The sequence below is a fragment of the Moschus berezovskii genome, chromosome 7 (genome assembly GCF_049115385.1).
Source record: "Moschus berezovskii isolate FMDL1 chromosome 7, NW_MosBer_1.0, whole genome shotgun sequence".
In the NCBI taxonomy this organism is placed as follows: domain Eukaryota; kingdom Metazoa; phylum Chordata; class Mammalia; order Artiodactyla; family Moschidae; genus Moschus; species Moschus berezovskii.
In genome coordinates, this window is record NC_142466.1 from 7,414,243 (window position 1) to 7,434,692 (window position 20,450).

At 40.6% G+C, this 20,450-nt stretch overlaps 1 long non-coding RNA gene across 1 annotated transcript in view; it reads left to right on the forward strand.

Annotated features, from left to right (window-relative positions):
* Positions 1-20,450, forward strand: part of LOC129557238 (uncharacterized) — a 46,341-nt gene that overhangs the window by 15,178 nt on the left and 10,713 nt on the right. The window contains exon 2 of the long non-coding RNA XR_008686189.2: positions 7,878-8,023. This is a non-coding gene — a long non-coding RNA (uncharacterized LOC129557238). The remainder of the gene's footprint in view (positions 1-7,877; positions 8,024-20,450) is intronic.

Here is a 20,450-nt window from a genome sequence, read left to right on the forward strand (position 1 = left end):
TGTTTTCCTTACTGTTGAGAACAGACAGTCATTTCCTTCCACGGTCATAGTTAGACATATGACTCAGATGAGAATTTTGCCTTTGTTGATGGGAGGATCAATATTATGCACCAGCTGATTACTACTATTTTTCCATGATATTAATATTCCACACTGTGTTTACACTGTTATTAGATGATCTTACACCAAACACGTACTTTCATATTCTGATTTTTCCTTCTCAGAAGTGAGGAAAAGGAAGAAATATGACTTGGTAGGAATGCATTTTTCAGTATTGGCATTTGTTTTACCTAGTGCTAATTGTATTTTACATCTCAGCAAGTGTTGAGATGTTCTCTGGATGCACACAGCTAAAAAAGTATATAGTTGGAAGTAAAATTTGTAAATTAAGAGAAACAAAAAATGGCATAAAATTTTTAAAAATTAGGTTAATACAAGACCAAATGAATACAATCAAAGGATTCATATATTATGCAAAAACACTGAAGTAGGATTTGAAGAAAGGAAGTCACTGTTGCCTTTGAGGCTGGTGAGCGAAACCCTAATGGAAGCAGAGGGTCCTCATCTTCACAGGCCTCTGAGGAAAGACCAGGGCCTGCTGGGTAGATGGGAGTGTTGGACATCATTGCAAGGAAGGACCGTCTGGCACGTCAATCTCCCCCCTTGTCCTGCCCTTCAATGCCTTCAAAAATGGTAGTGGTCATGTATTCTTTCATTGCTTTCTAGGGAATTACCAGGAAAAATGTTTTGCCATATATCTCTAAATCAGTTTTTAAAATACGCAGATAGTGTTACTGAACAAAAGTTTGTGTACCCAACACACAGCACAGTCAAATCAACCAAAACATTGGGGCTTGGGGCAGAGAAAAGTTTATTGCAGGATTGAGAAAGGAGAATGGATGGTTCATGCTCAAATACCCCTAACTCTCCAGTGGTTTTCTGGATAAAGTTTTTATAGGCAAAATTTGGGATGAGGGCTATAATGTATGACTTTCTTCTGATTGGTTGGTGGTGAGGTAACAGGGCGGTGCTCCAGGAATCTTTGCTCAGATGGGTCCTTAGATCTTGCAGAACTAAAAATTACTGTTATTATCTGTATCCCCTGAGGGGGAACCAGGAACCCATCCCCAAGGCTACACTATTGCTTCCTGACTGCTCCTTCCTGATCTCTGCCTCTCCTCCCTTCCCTGATCAGAAACTGTTTGAACCCGCCCTTTGAAACAAAGGGAAGATCCAGGAGGCTAAATGAAGCCTATTTCCTGCCAACAAGAAAGTGGGGGCCATGGAAAGGCTTTCATGGCCAGGAGGGTCCCTGTTGAGTTACAATAGTTTAAAGTCAAATAGCAAGATAAAAGCTTTTGCTGGACTGTGTGTCAATTTAAATTTGATGACAGTTAATAGCTTAAATCTGCAATTTTTTCAAAGCATAATTTAAGTATACTTCCCCCCCACTCCTTGCTTTTCCCAGATGGGACAAGTGGGTTTTTCATTGAGTTTTGAAGTGAATCAGGACTCAGGCAGAACTGGGTGTCAGGCTACAGCAAATTCTGTGTGAATTTTTCTGCCTCCAAATGTCTTCACTGTGTTTCATGGTTTTACATAAAGAAGAAGGGTAGAGTGAAATTTATTTTTATTAATAGATTTTTATCTTTGTTGAGATCATATTTTCTTTGAGAGCGCCCCCATTTTATACTTTTTCAGGAAGAAATGTTCTCAACTTGATCGTGTCCCTGATGACTGTAGTGACGTTATCAAGAGGATATCAAGGAAGATTCAGTAGAGCCTATCCAAGGATTTAAGGCATTTAAATATTCCGAAACTGTGTGAAACATGCATATAGATATTGATATTTGGGGATGACTGCATTGTCAGTAGACAGAGGTTGTGTCAAAGGATGATGTTGTAGTCAGCAGACTTTAGCCTGAGCTACTCGGTGCAGAAATCCCACACATTGGTAGTTGCAGGGGGCTTGTACTTAGCTGTATCTTTGTGGGTTGATCATTTTCTAGTGGGGAATGCCTAGGAGAATGCCCTTTTTTTGTCTTTTATAAATTTTCAACTCTCCTTCCTTCTTCTGATGTATTTTTCTCATCTTTTCCCATTCCTAGGCTTTTGAGGACATATACTGGCTTTACTTATGTTTTAAAAAGGGGAATTGTGACTGAATACATTTTCTAAAGTGACTATGTAAGTTAAACAGTTCAGAAACTGCACAGGATGGGCTAATAGCTTCCTGCTGACAAAGGACAGGGTTCCAATGGTGCAGCACTATAGCCATAGCTGCCCAGCAGAGCCCCTGTAACAAATGGAAACTTGCAGGGGCTTCTTGACTCAAGGAGAGATGTGTAGATTCTCCCCCACCCCTTGGAGGGCAGGATATCTCAACATCTTATCTAGAGGTGCCAGTGGTCTTCCGGTGTCTCTCTCTTAGCCCATGCAGGCTGCTGTAACCAAACACCATCAACTGGGTGACAACATTTGTTCTCATAGCTCTGGAGGCTGGAAGGCTAAGATCAAGATGCTGGTAGATTCAGAGTCTGGTGAAGCCAGCTTCCTGGTTCATAGAAGGCTGTCTTCTCACTGTATCCTCACGTGGCAGTGGGGGTTGGGAGTGCTTTGGGGTTTCTTTCACAAGGGCATGAATCCTATTCATGAGGCCTCCACCCTTTTCGCCTCTCACCTCCCAAAGACCCATCTCCAAATACCATCACACGTGAGGGTTAGGTTCCAACCCCTGATTTTATGTATAAACAGCTTTCCTTCCAGAAAACAGTTCATGTGAGTAGGGTTGGTATGGAATATAACATTTCCATGGGCATAGTGACCTTCAGGAATTTCTAACCAAACCAAGCTAACCTTTTAAGACTGCAGTGTGGAGGGTTCCAGAATGCTCTGGCTCCAGGTAGGGTTCTTTTGGAAGCTCCTCTTTCTGTCCTAAAGGAAATGCCATATCTTTTTTTCCTAACTAAGACCTGGGGTCTCAGTGGGGTGCACAAAACCAATCATGAGACTGGAAGAATCCCTTGGAAGGGGTGAGTTTTGTTTTTAATTAAGTAACTCAAGTCTTTGTTTCCAGATTTTATAGCCATAACATGATATCATTTTCATATAAAGAATCTTTAGAGCACTGCTTATTTAAATTTGTCTATTTCTATGGTAGATCTGTTTTAGTGGATGCAGGCTCTGCTTTTTGCACAGAAGTTCTGCTGTGCTGTTCAAATGAAATCAAGCTGTGTTCTTGCTCGGCCGTCTGCAGCTGCAGAGCCCAGAGTGGCTGTTGCTACTCCCTGTCTTGCTGATATGAGTGCTTGTCCCTCAGGAACAGCACCAGAGGGGCCCATGTATATAGCAATCAGCAGAGATTCTCACAGAAAGACAGAAAATATAAATACCAGTCATTTGTTTGCACTCATAAAGGGAAAAGTGTTCCTTTCAAAGCTTACGAGGCCCAGAAAGAAAGGGAAATCATGCAATACAGACAGTGAAAGTGTTACTCAGTCATGTCCAACTCTTTGCAACCCCATGGACTGTAGCCCACCAGGTTCCTCTGTCCATGGGACTCTGCAGGCAAGAGTACTGGAGTGGGTTGCCATTCTATTCTCCAGGGGATCTTCCCGACCCAGGGGTCAAACCCAGGCAGATTCCTTACTTCTTAGCCTCCAGGGAAGCCCACAGACAGTACAATATTTGTATTACATTCAGAACTTTTGACAGGAAGGCAATGGGCACCTCACATATGAAATTTTTGTTCTAGTTCCATCATAAAACAGGTGAAAGGAAGTCTACTGTGTTTATTGTTCCAGGAAAGTGGGTTTTGTTCCAAGTCTAACAAAATAGAATCTGTGGGGTCCAGTCTATTCAGTAGATGTATTTTTTGGTGAGAGCTTCTATGTGAGAAGACGTGAAATTCACTCAGCAGATGCACTTCCTTCTATCCTGACCGTGGAGGGGAGGGGAGGGAGTCCCAGGACCTCTTGGGGGTGGTGGATGTGGACTCCGGGCCACTCCATCTCCATACCACAGTTGTCCTGGACATATGGAGGGTATTTTTGTTTGTTTGTTTGTTTCTGCCAAAGTTCTGTGAGTGCTTGGGAAGCGCTTGCAGTAGATGCAGAAAATAAGACTGCCTGTCATCAGGGAGCTCTTAGGCAAGTGCTGAGATGATGCTCTGTGTTCCCAGCAACAAGCAGTGCTCTGATACTCAGCAGACATGGACTGAGTGTCCTACAAATGGGATTTGGTTCTAGCACCATCCATGAGGAGCAGCCTCAGGTCCGCAGGTTGAGGGGGCTCAGGCCCAGGAGACTGCCCCCCTTTCAGATGCCACTCACAAGTCCAGGCTGTCACCTGTGCTTCTGACCCCCTGCAGACAAATTGGAGATTTCCATGACCCTTCCTGGGGTTTGATTAATTTGGTCAATTCTCACAGCAGAGAAACATTTACTTACATTATTTTTTTATTCTTTTCAATTTTATTTTAACCTTATTGAAGTATAGTTGATTTACAATTTTCTGTTAATTTATGCTATACAGAAACACGATTCAGTTATACATATATATTCTTTTTCACATTTTGTTTTCATTATGGTTTATCACAGGATACTGGATGTAGTTCCCTGTGCTATATGGTAGGAACTTGTTTATTCATTCTCTATGCATAGTTTGAATCTGCTAACCCCAAACTCCTAATCCGTACTCCCCCAACCCCCACTCTGCTTGGCCACTACAAATCTGTTCTCTAGGTCTGTGAGTTTATTTCTGTTTCACAGATAAATTCACTTGTGCTGTATTTTAGATTTCACATATAAGTGATATCATATGGTACTTAAAATGGTGAAAAAATCAATGATTTTAAGTATGTCAGGGAAATTATTGCTTAAATTTTCATCTAAATCTGTGATAAAATAGATGACATAATATGTGAGAAAGTACCTCAGATTGAAAAATCTGCAATAGTAATAATGACTTTGTTCTGTATTTTAACTCTACTTTCAGTTATCAGGAGCAAGGTAAGATAATAACCTATCAACAAAGTGTGCTGGTTTCCAGCATCCCTTTGTGTACTGTGCTGCCTTCACACACACGCACACACATTGCTGATGATAACAGGGAGATGGTCATTCGCAGGTGGGTTCCCGCCTGCCTGAGAGGAGCTGTCACATAGAGGAGGGCGTGAGGGCGGTCTGGGTGGACTGTTCTCAGTGACTGATAAGACCCATCTAGGCGTCCCCATTTTCACTGTCAGAGGTGGGTAAGATTTCCTATCTTGAAAGCTGCAGCTTGCGTAGCTGACCTGGGACATAGCCAGGACTTCTGTTTCCTGCTAGTTCCCATGGAGCAGAGCACTGTGTGCTGATGGTTTGGATTGGGTGCGTCCTTGTTGTTGGGACTCATCCGCACTTCATAGTATGTTGAGCAGCATGTCTGACCCCTGCTTCCTACACACCACTGGCACCCAGCCCCTAGTTACCTCCAGACGTGGCAAAAACCCCTCTGATTGCAAAACATCAATCTAGAGGGTACAACATGCTCTACTATCAATACGTAGGTTGTCCGGGACTGTGATGAAGAGAAGGTGCACATCCAGGGTTCTGCACATGTGACAGGTGACCCAAGGATGGTGTGACACAACAGTGTGATGAGGGGTGTGGGCAAAGTTGAAGACACAATGATGTGGTGAAGGCTGAGGGCAAAGTTGAAGACACAACAGTGTGATGGGTGTGGGCAAAAAGTTGAACGTGGCAGACACGAATTCTGGAGGATGGGCTGTTAGAACTTTCACTTACGTTTTCTTTTTGAATTAAACCTAAGTAAGTGTCTTTGAAATTCAACACCTTGCTATTGAAAACTGCTCCCAAATCTATTCTGATAGCTTTCTATTTTATTCGTCTCTGTTTATACATCCTATTTCCCAAGCACTTGATCACATTGATGCTTATCTTTGGATGGTCTCCAGAGTCAGCATGTTTGGGTAAAGTCTCAGGGTGCTGAGAAAGAAAAGAAAAGTTGAGGGAAAGAGAGGATATCAGAGGAATTCCTGAGCTAAAGTAAGATATCAAGATAATTTGTTAATAAGTGCAATAAAGACGTGAGGAATTTGGAAGGAACAAGGATAAGACACTGACAGAAGGACCTTCTTATACCTCCTCTTGAATTTTAACAAGATGCAGTAGTGTGACATCATGACTCACAAGTTTTGAGAGTTAGTAAAGAAATAATCTATGAAATAGTATATAATTAACGTGAGCCAGTGGGTAGTAAGCTAGGAAAAAAATCAGTGTACTGGCATAGTTAAATTACTAATCTGATTTTTCTCTTAAGCATTTTTGGTTTTGTTTTAGGTTTTGGAGTGAAAGAATTTTATGATTCTTTCATTCTCAGGAAAATGCAGTTTCATGAAGGTGTGTGTCTTCCTCCCCCCAAAAAACTTGATTCAGCTGTTCAATTCTGAAAGAGATGGGAATACCAGACTGCCTGACCTGCCTCTTGAGAAACCTGTATGCAGGTCAGGAAGCAAGTTAGAACTGGACATGGAACAATGGACTGGTTCCAAATAGGAAAAGGAGTACGTCAAGGTTGTATACTGTCACCCTGCTTATTTAACTTATGTGCAGAGTACATCATGAGGAACGCTGGGCTGGAAGAAGCACAGGCTGGAATCAAGATTGCCTGGAGAAATATCAATAACCTCAGATATGCAGATGACACCACCCTTATGGCAGAAAGTGAAGAGGAACTCAAAAGCCTCTTGATGAAAGTGAAAGAGGAAAAAGTGAAAAAGTTGGCTTGAAGCTCAACATTCATAAAACAAGATCATGGCGTCTGGTCCCATCACTTCATGGGAAATAGATGGGGAAACAGTGGAAACAGTGTCAGACTTTATTTTTTGGGGCTCAAAAATCACTGTGGATGCTAACTGCAGCCATGAAATTAAAAGACGCTTACTCCTTGGATGGAAAGTTATGACCAACCTAGACAGCATATTAAAAAGCAGAGACATTACTTTGCCAACAAAGGTCCGTCTAGTCAAGGCTATGGTTTTTCCCGTGGTCATGTATGGATGTGAGAGTTGGACTGTGAAGAAAGCTGATCGCCGATGCTTCTGAAGTGTGGTACTGGAGAAGACTCTTGAGAGTCCCTTGGACTGCAAGGAATCCAACTAGTCCATTCTAAAGGAGATTAGTCCTGGGTGTTCCTTGGAAGGACTGATGCTAAAGCTGAGGCTCCAATACTTCGGCCACCTCAGGCGATGAGTTGACTCACTGGAAAAGACTCTGATGCTGGGAGGGATTGGGGGCGGGAGGAGAAGGGGACGACAGAGAATGAGATGGCTGAATGGCATCACCGACTCTGTGGACATGAGTTTGAGTGAACTCTGGGAGTTGGTGATGGACAGGGAGGCCTTGGTGTGCTGTGATTCATGGGGTCGCAGAGAGTCGGACACGACTGAGCTACTGAACTGAACTGAACATGTTTCTACTATTTGCAGTGGTGCCATTTTTATCATACTTCTGTTATTTTCTTTTTAAAAACCATTTTACTGGGGTATAGTTGATTAACAATGTTGTGTTAATTTTAGGTATACAGCAAAGTGATTCAGTTATACATATGTTCTGAATATACATATATTCAGTTATACATATATGTATATGTGAATATACTTATATTCATTTTTTTCATATTCTTTTCTTATGTAGGTCATTACAAAATATTGAGCAGAGTTCTCTGTGCTATACAGTAGGTCCCTGTTGATCGTCTATTTTGTATATAGCAGTGTGTGTATGTTAACAGTTTGGGTAGTTTCCAGGTCTGGGTAAGAACATCTCAGTGTCATCGTGTTACCTGATTATCATACTTATCTTTTCCTTCTAAATTAGGATTTGTGCCTGTAATGAATTCAGCAACTTGTACTGCAAAATGTTTGCCCTCTAATGAGTTCTCTGATGACAAGAAACCATTTTCTGGGTGTGTCTCCACTGGGGAGCTGGAGTAATAACAAGGTTCAGTCTGTGGTCCCATCAAGGTAAGTGATCGAGTCCCGGAAGCGAGTATTGAGTTGAGACTGGGCTTCTGCTGCTGCCGCCTCCTTCAGCCAACACGTGCGCAAGTGGTCTGGGTCTGTTATTATCCACTGTGCGCTCTTACCCGTCTCGTCCAACAGCAGTTTTCTGGACTGGGACTGGACCTGTCAAGCATTTCATTTGTCATAACTTATCTAAGCTTTCAGTGCCTACAACTCTGCTCTGCTGGCCGAACAGGCACCCTTACACATCCCTTCAGCAACTCCTCAGTGACTAAGGATTCTAGAAATGCAACATGGAAGGTTTCTTCCTTTTCTTTCCTTTTATCTTGTCCTGCTTTGTTTTATTTATTTTTTTAAGCAGAGATCAACTGAAGTCGTTTGCTATCAGATATATCTTCAACCATTTGTCATACAGCCTGTCTATTATTTTTCCTTGACTTTATTAAGGAAACGTTTGCTGTGGAGGTATTTTCTGGGAGTGATACTGAGGAAATGTGTGGTTAGTCAGCTGGTCCAGTTCTGAGGTTCATTAGCTCAGCACCCCCATCATCCAATAGTGGGTGTCCTAGAGTCACTGCTCCAGAAATGAACTCAGTGCTGCCTGCCTACTGCATTCATGGAGAACTGCTTTAAATTCAAGCCATGAGCGACTGTTCAAAAAAGTATCCTTGTTTACCTGCCATTTGTATAATCCACGGCTTTTATAAATGCTCCATGCATTTGTTATCCATCCTATATCCGTTACTCACCAAAACGTTTTTAGGTAAAGCTTAACTGTAAAACAGAACAGCTCATTTTACAGAGGGATCAGCTGACATTTTAGTGACGTGTCGTAAACAGCGCAGGGTACTAAGTTAACTGAGTTTAATGACGAGTTTTACAAGGCAGTTTGTTCCTCCTCCTTCGTGGGCTCCGTGTCCTTTTCCCAAGGGACAGGGATTTTGGGAAATCTCCCTCTCTTTTATATTCTTCTGAACCTTTGAATCTCTAACTAGAAGCCGAGGAGCCAAGATGGAATAAAACAAAAAAATTTAAAGAAGAGAGAGAGAATGCTTTAGCTAAGTGAAAGGAACCAACAGTATCTAGAAGACAGGTTTTCTCTGGGCGGGGTGGGCTGGGGGATTAGAATCAGAATGTTAGCGATGAGGGATCAGGAGTGATGAGCCAGTGGAAAGTGGAGTCTAGATCCACCCACAGCCCTGTGCTCCCAGTAAATGGCTCCCCATCCTCACTGTTGCTCGGCCCAAAGCCCGTGGTCTCCCTCATCACCCTCTCCTTCACCACCATCTCCCATCCCCACACTCCACTCCATCTCCCATCTGTATCACTGCCTGTTTTCAACCCATCAACTTTCAAAGTCTATCCTATCCCCTAGTCATAACCACCAGCTCCTTTCACATTTTGTTTTTCTCTCGAACCATCAGAAACCACCTCCCTACTAGGCTCACTGATGCTACTGTGGCCCCCACAGATCATCCTCTGCAGGGCAGCTAAAGGGATCCTTGGAAAGCTAAGTTTTCAGTCATTCCCTTGCTAAAACAATAAATGGCTCAGTTCACCTGGAATAAGAATCTTAAATCAGTAAACATCAAGATTTATTCTATCACACTATATGGGCATATACGGTATGAAATATATATATATATATATACTTATACACACTGTCATGCATGTTATATACAGAGTGTCTCATGAGTCCATTATTCATGGGACATCTGATTGTCTAGACATTTTCTATTTCCCAGACATGGCGTGGGAATGAGATCTTATTAAAATATCTTACTATACTTAAGAACAGAAATGTTAAAATGTTTCTTGCAGTATAAGGTGAGACTTTCTTCCTTTCTCCTGATCTTGGCTTGTAAGTGCTTATTCATCTGGTCATTTGAATATTCATTTGAATTTGGAGAAAGCTGGCTGTGTGCCAAGAATTTTGCTGGAAGTTGGAATAAAAAAGATAATCCTGGATGGCAAGGAATCTGGTGTTCAGTGTGGGCATAGCTACAAATAGCAAGTGGTTAAATTTCTATTCAGTCTATACTTTGATTCTTGTTATGACATAGGGTGACAAAAATAATAGTAGTTGTCACAGCGTCAGTTAACATTTATTCATGGCTTTTTCATCTCTGGCATTGTATGAAGATCTTTATGTGCTCTGTGTCATTGGACACTCATAGTCACCCACGAACTTATTGTTATTGCTGTTTTATATGTGGGGATCTGAGTTTTGACGAGTGTTGCGGCCAAAATGGCATAGCTACAAGGTGCCAGAGAACAATTTGTAGCACAGGTTTTTGGTAATCCGAAGCCTGACTGTAAACCATCACATAATGGCAAGTGAGAATTAGGAAGATGGGAAAAGAAGCGATAACTTTTTACATCTGTACTTCTTTTAATATTGCCATAATAGTATCTGAAATCACAATGCCCATTCCAAATAAAATAGTCTGTTTCTTTAAGAAAAAGACACACATTGAAGTTATCTCAGGGAAGTTTTGCCTTGAGAAAGTCGAATCTCCTGTCAGTACACGTGAACAACGTCACACTATTCATCATAATCAAGAATTGTGACACATCCAACAACAGGGCATCATTTGGCTTGCTAGTAAGGTAGAAATGCTTGTAAGTAAGGTAGAAATACTTTGCTAGTAAGATGGAAAAACCTCTTGGGTTTTTATTGCATATACTCTTAATGTGGATTTCTCTTTAGCAAGCAGTAAATAAAGTAGCAAAATAGGAAGCTCTGTTTTAAGACTTTCATAAAGGTAGCTTTTATCAGATGAGGTGGCAATATCTTTAACATAAATTACATTTTATGCCAAAGTTAGCAGGAAAATCACCACTCCAAGCATCTTGTTTAGTTGTGTGATAACAGGTGAGCCTCTTGCATGGGACTGAGAAGTACATTGTGCTCTTGCTTTGAGGAGCACTGGCTGCTGTCTATGGAAAGAATGCAGGAGGGTCTTTAAGAATTTACAACGGGGTTCATGAACCTTGACATTAATAACCTTTGGGGTTGGATAATTCTTTGTTTCTTTTTGGACCTATTCTGTCCATTGTTTATCACTACTTCTGGACTCTGCCAACTAAATGTCCCTTCCTGTCCGTCCACCCCAACCAGTTACAGCCATATGTGTCTCCACATACTGAGATCTGCTGCTTTACAACTGATTTGTAGATGTGTTGCAGAAAAAGTCATAAATTTATTGCAGGCACATTTCCCATGGCTTTGGTTTCTGAAACTCGCTTTGAATGTCCTGGAGCAAATTGCTCAAAGGCAACTGAACTGCACAAGCAAGAACAGTGTGTTATTTGCATGACATTTTTATGATGAGATAGGAGACATGTACCATGAATAGGCTCAATGGCTCACAGGGAGAAACATGACTTGGCTGTTTTGCCATAAATTTACCTGTAAATGCATGGACTTAAGCAAGGATTTGTTTCAGTCAACAGGTTTATGCACAAACACCATTATCAGGTGCATATCTTATATTAATTTATGTATCAGTACACCAGAACCTTGTTAATCTGACACTATCACATTTAAAACAATATGTAAGTCAAAGTAATTACTGTTTCTCAGGTGACCCAATGCCAACTTATAATCTTGTAAAAATACTAAGTAATCATGGGGCTGGGAGATGTCAGTATCATGGCAGCATGAGATGCTCCTTCTGCCCAACACACCAGGGTGCATAGGATTCCATAACTGTGCATCTATAGGTGGGTGGGCTGGACTCACAGAGAAGGCAGAGCCAGGGGGCAGCAGAGGCCGTGCCTGTGGTTCTGGACCCCCTGCTACAGCAGCTGAGCCCCCAGCTCCAGAGAACCTGGTGGCATCAGGGGAAGGCATGCAAATAGCTCCAGCTTCCCAGCCACAGTGGTACCCATGGCCATAGGGCATTGGACAGCAATGGTAGGGGGGTCCTACAACTCAGTACCTCCAGTTTCAAAGGTGCCAGCAACTCTGGCTTCCACCCCACTCACAGTGGCAACGCCTGCAGACCTGACAAGCTGAGTCACACAAGAGAGAAACCTGTGACCTGGTTCCCTACTCCATTCTCTTACCATGGAGAAAGAAAGCAAATTGGACCCTGGATGCAGAGGCCCCAGGTGAACCCTGGAGCAGCAAGGCCCCAGTGACCCTGGCAGCACAAGCAGTGACAACGAGGACAGCGGTGACACCACTGACCCAAGGGGAGGAGGCTGGAAAAGTACAGGCTCTTAAACAGCAAGCAGCGGCAGCTCGGTTAAAGCAAGACAAAATCGTGTGCTATCGCATCACCACCAGAAAACAAGAGAAAGGCCTCTAAGTACTTGGATGGAGATTTTAAAAATGTTTTACCTGAAGAAGGAAGGTGTTCACTACTTTGAATGTCCTGGCAAAGGAACAGTTCAAGCACCAGGAAGAACCGTGGCAACTGAGTATCACAAAAAAATGGCAGTGCTTCAGAAAACAAGCTTAAAGTCATGGAAACGGTGGTATAAATGGTAGATGATTCAAAATAGCTGTAAAGAAGTTGTCAGAGTTGTCAGTGGGTTACAAGAAAACCCAGAAAGGCAGTTCCATGAGTTCAGGAACAGATTTAATAAATAGAATACTTTACTGAAAAAACTGGTTCTTTTTTAGAGTTTAAAGTGAAAGTTCTGGAGCTGAAATCAACAGAGATGAAGAATGAGTTAGAAACGATTTAAAACAGAACAGATCATATGAAGAGAGAGTTAGTGAGCTTGAAGATAGAGATCTAGAAATGATATAAGTAGAGAAGAGAGGGGATTAGAATCTAAAGTCAGTGAAGAAATCCTGCAACAGCTCTCTTGTTCCATTAAGAAGGGCAGCATTAGGGCAATGGGTATCTCAGAGAGATAAGGGAGGGCAAAGGGGGCATTAGAGACACTTAAAGGAATAATAGCTGAGAACTTCCCAAACCTGGGAAAGGAGTTGGACATGCACATCCTTGAAGCTAAGAGACATTCTAACTGACTCTGCAAAAAGAACTTCTTCAGGACATTATGTTAAAACTGTCAATGGTCAATGACAAAATATTTTAAAGGCAGCCAGGGAAAAGAGAATGGTAACTTCCAAATAAACTCCCATTAAGCTATCAGCAGCTCTCTCAGAAACTCTATAGGCCAGGAGAGAGTGGAATGACATCCTTGAAATATTGAAAGATAAAAACTGTTGGCCAAGAATACTCTTAAGACCTTATAGAAATAAATTGAAGAAGACACAAAGAAATGGAAGGATACTCTGTGTCCATAGATTGGATGAATTAACACTTAAAAACTCCATGATGCATACAACAGCCCACAGATCAATGCAAATCCCTATCAAAATCCCAACAATATTTTTCACTGAAGTAGAACAAAAAATTCCAGCATTTATATCAAACCACAGAAGAAGACTTTGAATAACCACAGCAACCTTTGGAAAAAAGAACAAGACTATGGTGCATATCACACTCTGTGATTTCAAGCTAGATTACAAAGCTGTAATAATCAAAACTGCATGATATTAAAAGCAAAAGAGATGCATAGATCAATGGAACAGAGTTAAGAGCTCAGAAGTAAACTCACACATATACAGACAATTAACTTATGATAGAGAAGCAAGTAACACAATGGGAAGAGGACAGTCTCATCAATAAGTGGTGTCAGGAAAGCTGAATACCATATACAGAGAATGAAACAAGACCACAGTCCCACACCATACAGAAAAACGCATAAAAGTGGATTAAAGACTTGAGACAATAAAATCCTAGATGGAAACATACACTCTACACCCTTTGACATCAGTCTTAGCAGTACTTCTCTGAATGTATCTCCACAAAGGACACAAAAGCAAAAATAAACAAATGGGACTACATCAAATTAAAAAGCTTCTGTACAGCAAAGGAAGCAAAATTTTTGAAAAGACAACTTACCAAGTGAGAGAGGATTTTATTTGCAAATCATAATTCTGATAAGGGATTAATATAAAATATAAAATTCCTTTATCTCAACAGCAACAAAGAAACCCCAAACAACTTGATTAAAATATGTGAAGAGCTAAATTGATGTGTTTTTTTCCCAAAGAGAGTATATATATATAGCCAACAGATACGTGAAAAGAAAGTTACTAGTTGTTAGGAAAATGCATATCAAAACCGCAATGAGACATCACCTCATGGCCATTAGAATTTGTCAAAAAGGCAAAAAAAAAAAAAAAAAGTGTTGCAGAGGATGTAGACATTGTAGAAATAAATGTCCTACCCTTTTGGTGGGAAAAAAAAAATTGGTGCATCCACTATGAAAAACATTATAGATGTTTTTCAAATAATTAAGAATAGAACTACTGTATGACCCAGATATTTCACTTCTGGTGTTTATCTGAATATATGAAAATGCTAACTTGAAAAGACTTATGCACCTCTATGTTCATTGCAGTATTATTCACAATAAGCAAGATATGGAGGCAACTTAAGTGTCCATCAATGGATGAATGGAAAAAGAAAAGGTTGTGTGTGTATATACACACACAATGGTGTACTACTCATAAAAAGAAAAATCTTGCCATTTTTGGCAAGGTAGGTGGACCTTGCGTGTATTATACTAAATGAAATGTCAGATGAATATAGACAAATACCATGTGACTTCACTCATGTATGGAATAGAAAGCCAATCCAAACAATAAACCAACAGACCAAACCAAAACAAACCTATAGATACAGAGAACAGAGTAGTGGTTACCAGAAGGGACGTGGGGTAGGGGTATGGGGAGTTCAGTTCAGTTCAGTTCAGTCGCTCAGTCGTGTCCGACTCTCCGCGACCCCATGAATCACAGCACACCAGGCCTCCCTATCCATCACCAACTCCCGGAGTACACTCAAACTCATGTCCACAGAGTCGGTGATGCCATCCAGCCATCTCATTCTCTGTCGTCCCCTTCTCCTCCCGCCCCCAACCTTTCCCAGCATCAGAGTCTTTTCCAGTGAGTCAACTCGTCGCATGAGGTGGCCAAAGTATTGCAGTTTCAGCTTTAGCATCAGTCCCTCCAGTGAACATCCAGGATTGATCTCCTCTAGAATGGACTGGTTGGATCTCCTTGCAGTATAAGGGACTCTCAAGAGTCTTCTCCAGCACCACAGTTCAAAAGCATCGATTCTTCGGCGATCAGCCTTCTTCACAGTCCAACTCTCACATCCATACATGACCACGGGAAAAACCATTGCCTTGACTAGACGGACCTTGGTTGGCAAAGTAATGTCTCTGCTTTTTAATATACTATCAAGGTTGGTCATAACTTTCCTTCCAAGGAGCAAGCGTCTTTTAATTTCATGGCTGCAATCAGAATCTGCAGTGATTTTGGAGCCCAAAAAATAAAGTCTGACACTGTTTCCACTGTTTTTCCATCTATTTCCCATGAAGTGATGGGACCAGATGCCATGATCTTTGTTTTCTGAAGGTTGAGCTTCAAGCCAACCTTTTCACTGTCCTCTTTCACTTTCATCAAGAGGCTTTTGAGTTCCTCTTCACTTTCTGCCATAAGGGTGGTATCATCTGCATATCTGAGGTTATTGATATTTCTCCCAGCAATCTTGATTCCAGCTTGTGCTTCTTCCAGCCCAGCGTTCCTCATGATGGACTCTGCATATAAGTTAAATAAGCAAGGTGACAATATACAGCCTTGACGTACACCTTTTCCTATTTGGAACCAGTCTGTTGTTCCATGTCCAGTTCTAACAGTTGCTTCCTGACCTGCATACAGGTTTCTCAAGAGGCAGGTCAGGTGGTCTGGGATTCCCATCTCTTTCAGAATGTTCCACAGTTTATTGTGATCCACACAGTCAAAGGCTTTGGCATAGTCAATAAAGCAGAAATAGATGTTTTTCTGAAACTCTCTTGCTTTCTCCATGATCCAGCGGATGTTGGCAATTTGATCTCTAGTGCCTTTGCCTTTTGTAAAACCTGCTTGAACATCTGGGAGTTCACGGTTTACATACTGCTGAAGCCTGGCTTGGAGAATTTTGAGCATGACTTTACTAGTGTGTGAGATGAGTGCAATTGTGCGGTAGTTTGAGCATTCTTTGGCATTGCCTTTCTTTGGGATTGGAATGAAGACTGACCTCTTCCAGTCCTGTGGCCACTGCTGAGTTTTCCAAATCTGCTGGCATATTGAGTGCAGCACTTTCACAGCATCATCTTTCAAGACTTGAAATAGCTCAACTGGAATTCCATCACCTCCACTAGCTTTGTTCGTAGTGATGCTTTCTAAGGCCCACTTGACTTCACATTCCAAGATGTCTGGCTCTAGGTCAGTGATCACATCATCGTGACTATCTTAAATTAAAGAAAGTAGGGAAAACCACTTGACCATTCAGATATGACCTCAATCAAATCCCTTATGATTATACAGTGGAAGTGAGAAATAGATTTAAGGGACTAGATCTGATTGATAGAGTGCCTGATGAACTCTGGACGGAGGTTCGTGACATTGTACAGGAGACAGGGACCAAGACCATCTCCATGGAAAAGAAATGCAAAAAAGCAAAATGGCTGTCTGAGGAGGCCTCACAAATAGCTGTGAAAAGAAGAGAAGCAAAAAGCAAAGGAGAAAAGGAAAGATATAAACATCTGAATGCAGAGTTCCAAAGAATAGCAAGGAGAGATAAGAAAGCCTTCCTCAGTGATCAATGCAAAGAAATAGAGGAAAACAACAGAATAGGAAAAACAAGAGAGCTCTTCAAGAAAATTAGAGATTCCAAGGGAACATTTCATGCAAAGATGGGCTCGATAAAGGACAGAAATGGTATGGACCTAACAGAAGCAGAAGATATTAAGAAGAGGTGGCAGGAATACACAGAAGAACTGTACAAAAAAGATCTTCGCGACCAAGGGGTATGGGGAGTAAAGGGGGTCAACTGTGTGGTGACGGATGAAACTAAAGGGTTAGCGAGCACACTTCAGTGTGCACAGAGATCGGAATGTATGCTGTACTGGTGCAAACCCATAAAATAGATAAAAAATTAAAATGAGCAATTGCAAATTGAAAGTCTATTTTCCCTTGCTTTTAACATGTTTATATATTAATTTTATAAGCTTCAGTGTTATATATTAGAATTTTATATTAGTCCATTTTGGGTTTTTAATGTCAAAGTCATTTCAGATGCCACTGAGTTTTAGCATATGATGTGCATTTCAAATGCTTTATTTGCTAATTTGCCTCCTGAGAAGCTGGTGCATTTCATATGGTTTTGGATTAGGCTAGGTTGGGGAAGCTGACTATACTTTCTGAAATTCTTGAGCATCCAGTCATACTAGAAAGTCTTAACAGTGTGGAACAAACACAAGAATTCCTGGGGAAAGAGCGTATGAGTATAGGTGGAGCACAGAGTGTTTTACATCAGTGAAACTTACATGAAATACTGTAATGGTGCAAATGTGTTATCATAGATTTTATTCAAACCCATAGAATGTGCAATGCTGAGCGAACACTGATGTAAACCGTGGGCTTTGGAAGATGAAGATGTGTTAATGTAGGTTCAGCAATTGTTTACAACTGGATCTTTCTGGTGGGGATGTAGATACTGGGGGAGACAGTGCATTTGTGAGAGCAGGGTGTGTATGTATGTAGGAAGTCTCTGTAACTTCTGATAATTCTGCTGTTAACCTAATACTGATCTAAGAAATAAAGTCTAGGTAGAGTTTGCTGGCAATGTAGTGGTTACGACTCCATGCTGTCGCTGCCAAGGGCCCAAGTTCAATCCCTGGTCAGGGAACTAAGATCCCACAAGCCACATGGACAGCTCTCCCCCACCAAAAAAAAAAAAAAAAAAAGAGTCTATTAAAAAGTATACAGTTCTTTGATTTCAGATGGTATACATAGTTATTAATATGGCATTGGTGTCTCATCTTGGTTTATTATCACTGTAACCCTCAAAGACCTGTTTGGTAAATTCTCTGATCTCTAATCTTTACTGTAGATAAGGTAGACCTTGAAGACTATATTTAATGAAAGTGTGATCCTGAAAGTGTGATCCATACATACACTCTTTCCAGGCAATACTGAACTTGTTAATAAAGACTTCTTCAATTAAATAATTTACAAATGAGATATTTTTGGTGCTAAGGACTCAAGCCATTTTAATCTGTCTTTCAAATCTCAGAATTAAATTTGTGTAGTAGGTAACTTGAATTCTTATTTATCTTTTTCAGTCTAATTTTTTGATTCAAATACAGGCAAAAGGTGAATTTCTTCAGATTCCAAAATTCTTACCAGAGATTGTCAGGAAGTTGATTCGCTTTTTACAGTATCCCACCTAATTTGGTCAATCCTGTTGGCTATAGCTATCCTTAATGGCCGTGAAAATAACTGTGGAGGTTGTAACGACCTGTCTTTATTGACTATTTTGATCTTCAGAAGTCACTAAAATAAGCTCACAAAACTTCTGAAGAATTCTGTTCAGCCTGTGATATATTTTTGAAAAAGTATGGTGAATCTTAAATTTTCAACTTAATTTTAGTTCTGCCACTGAAATCTAAGTACCTGTAAATAGCTTTTTATATTCTTTAATCTATTATTCTCAGGGTTTTAGGAATTGCTTTCATGGATGTTTGAAATAGTTACTGTCACGGTGATGTGGTTATTGATGATAGTGACCCTTTGCTGAAAGCTTCTATAACATTTTATTTTTAACAGAACCTCATTCTTCAAAATTGAATTCATCATTGACTTACCCTCAAGGTAACTGTTTTTCAAGTCCCTTTCATCTAGCATGAAACTAGTTTAAAACCTCTGAAACCTTATGTCTGTTTATTGTTTTTGTGATGGGTTCTCCTTCATTACCTATACCCAATGTCACGGAGTCCTTCCAGCTTTACATTTAAGTGTCTCTCAAATAATTAAAACAATAAGAGTAATGTTTTTCCCATAGGCCATATTCTACTTCAGGCACTCCTTCTAGTGCCAAACTTGCATTCTTTGCCCAATTAGACTAATACCACATATAGTACCAGATCTGTATCTCTAAATATCTGTGTTCATGTTACTGCTATGCTTCTAAAACCTTCAGTCATTTCCTGTCATACACAAGGTAAAATCTAAATCCTTTACTCTAAACTTCAAATAATCTGTCATGATCTGTCCTAGCTACTTTTTCACAAACATTTCCCAAAATATTGAACAGAATTGATTCCTCATTCTTACTGTGTGAAAATTTTAACTATGCATAAAACACATCAAAACAATTGACTTCCTCTCTCTGATCTTAGAAACTTCTTTTTCTTGTGAAAAATTAGAAAATATTACTGATCTCTTAACTATTTTGTGTTAATAAATTGGTTAAACGTGGTTATGTAGCGAGGCTGTGAAAATTTCAAAAATACTTTTATATATGATTTTTCAAGGGGATTTTTTTTCAAGTGATGTATAGCTGATTTACAATGTTATGTTAGCTTCAGGTATACAGAAAGAATATATATATTCTTTTTCAGATTCTTTTCCCTTTTAAGTGAAAATCACTCAATTGTGTCTGACTCTGTGACCCTATGGACTATATAGTCCCAGGCCAGAATACTGGAGTGGGTAAACGTTCTCTCCTCCAGGGGGTCTTCCCAACCCAGGGATCGAATCCAGGTCTTCCACATTGCAAGAGGATTCTTTACCTGCTGAGCCACCAGGGAAGCCCCAGAATACTGGATTGGGTAGCCTATCCCTTCTCCAGCGGGTCTTCACGACCTGGGAATTGAACCAGGGTTTCCTGCATTGCAGGCACAATCTTTACCAGCTGAGCTACTAGGGAAGCCCCTTTCCCTTATAGGTTATTTTAAAACATTGAATCTAGTTCCCTGTGCTATACCATAGGACAGAGTTGATTACCTATTTTATATACTGTAGTGGAGAAGGAAATGGCAACCCACTCCAGTGTTCTTGCCTGGAGAATCCCAGGGACGGGGGAGCCTGGTGGGCTTCCATCTATGGGGTCACACAGAGTCGGACACGACTGAAGTGACTTAGCAGCAGCAGCAGTGTGTATATGTTAATCCCAAACACCTAGTTTATCCCTCCGCACCCATTCCCCTATGGTAACTATAAATTTGTTTTCTATGTCTGTGGGTCTGTTTCTCTTTTTGTAAATAAGTTCATTTGTATAATTTTTTTAGATTCCACATGTAAGTAATGTTATTTGGCGTTTGTCTTTGTCTGGATTACTTAGTGTGATTATCCTTAGTATAGTTGGGGTAGTAGGGGAAAATAGAATTGAGCGTTCAATGGTCTCCTTCAGTCTGTAAATTTTCAGTAGTTGGAAACATAACTGTCTAATATGTACTTATGTATAATACGTGTTCCTTTTGATTTGATTGTTTTTTTAAGTTATATTAAGCTCATGAGAGGACAGGTGCTGTCTTCTATGTGTGTGAATATGTGGTTTTGTATTTCTTCATA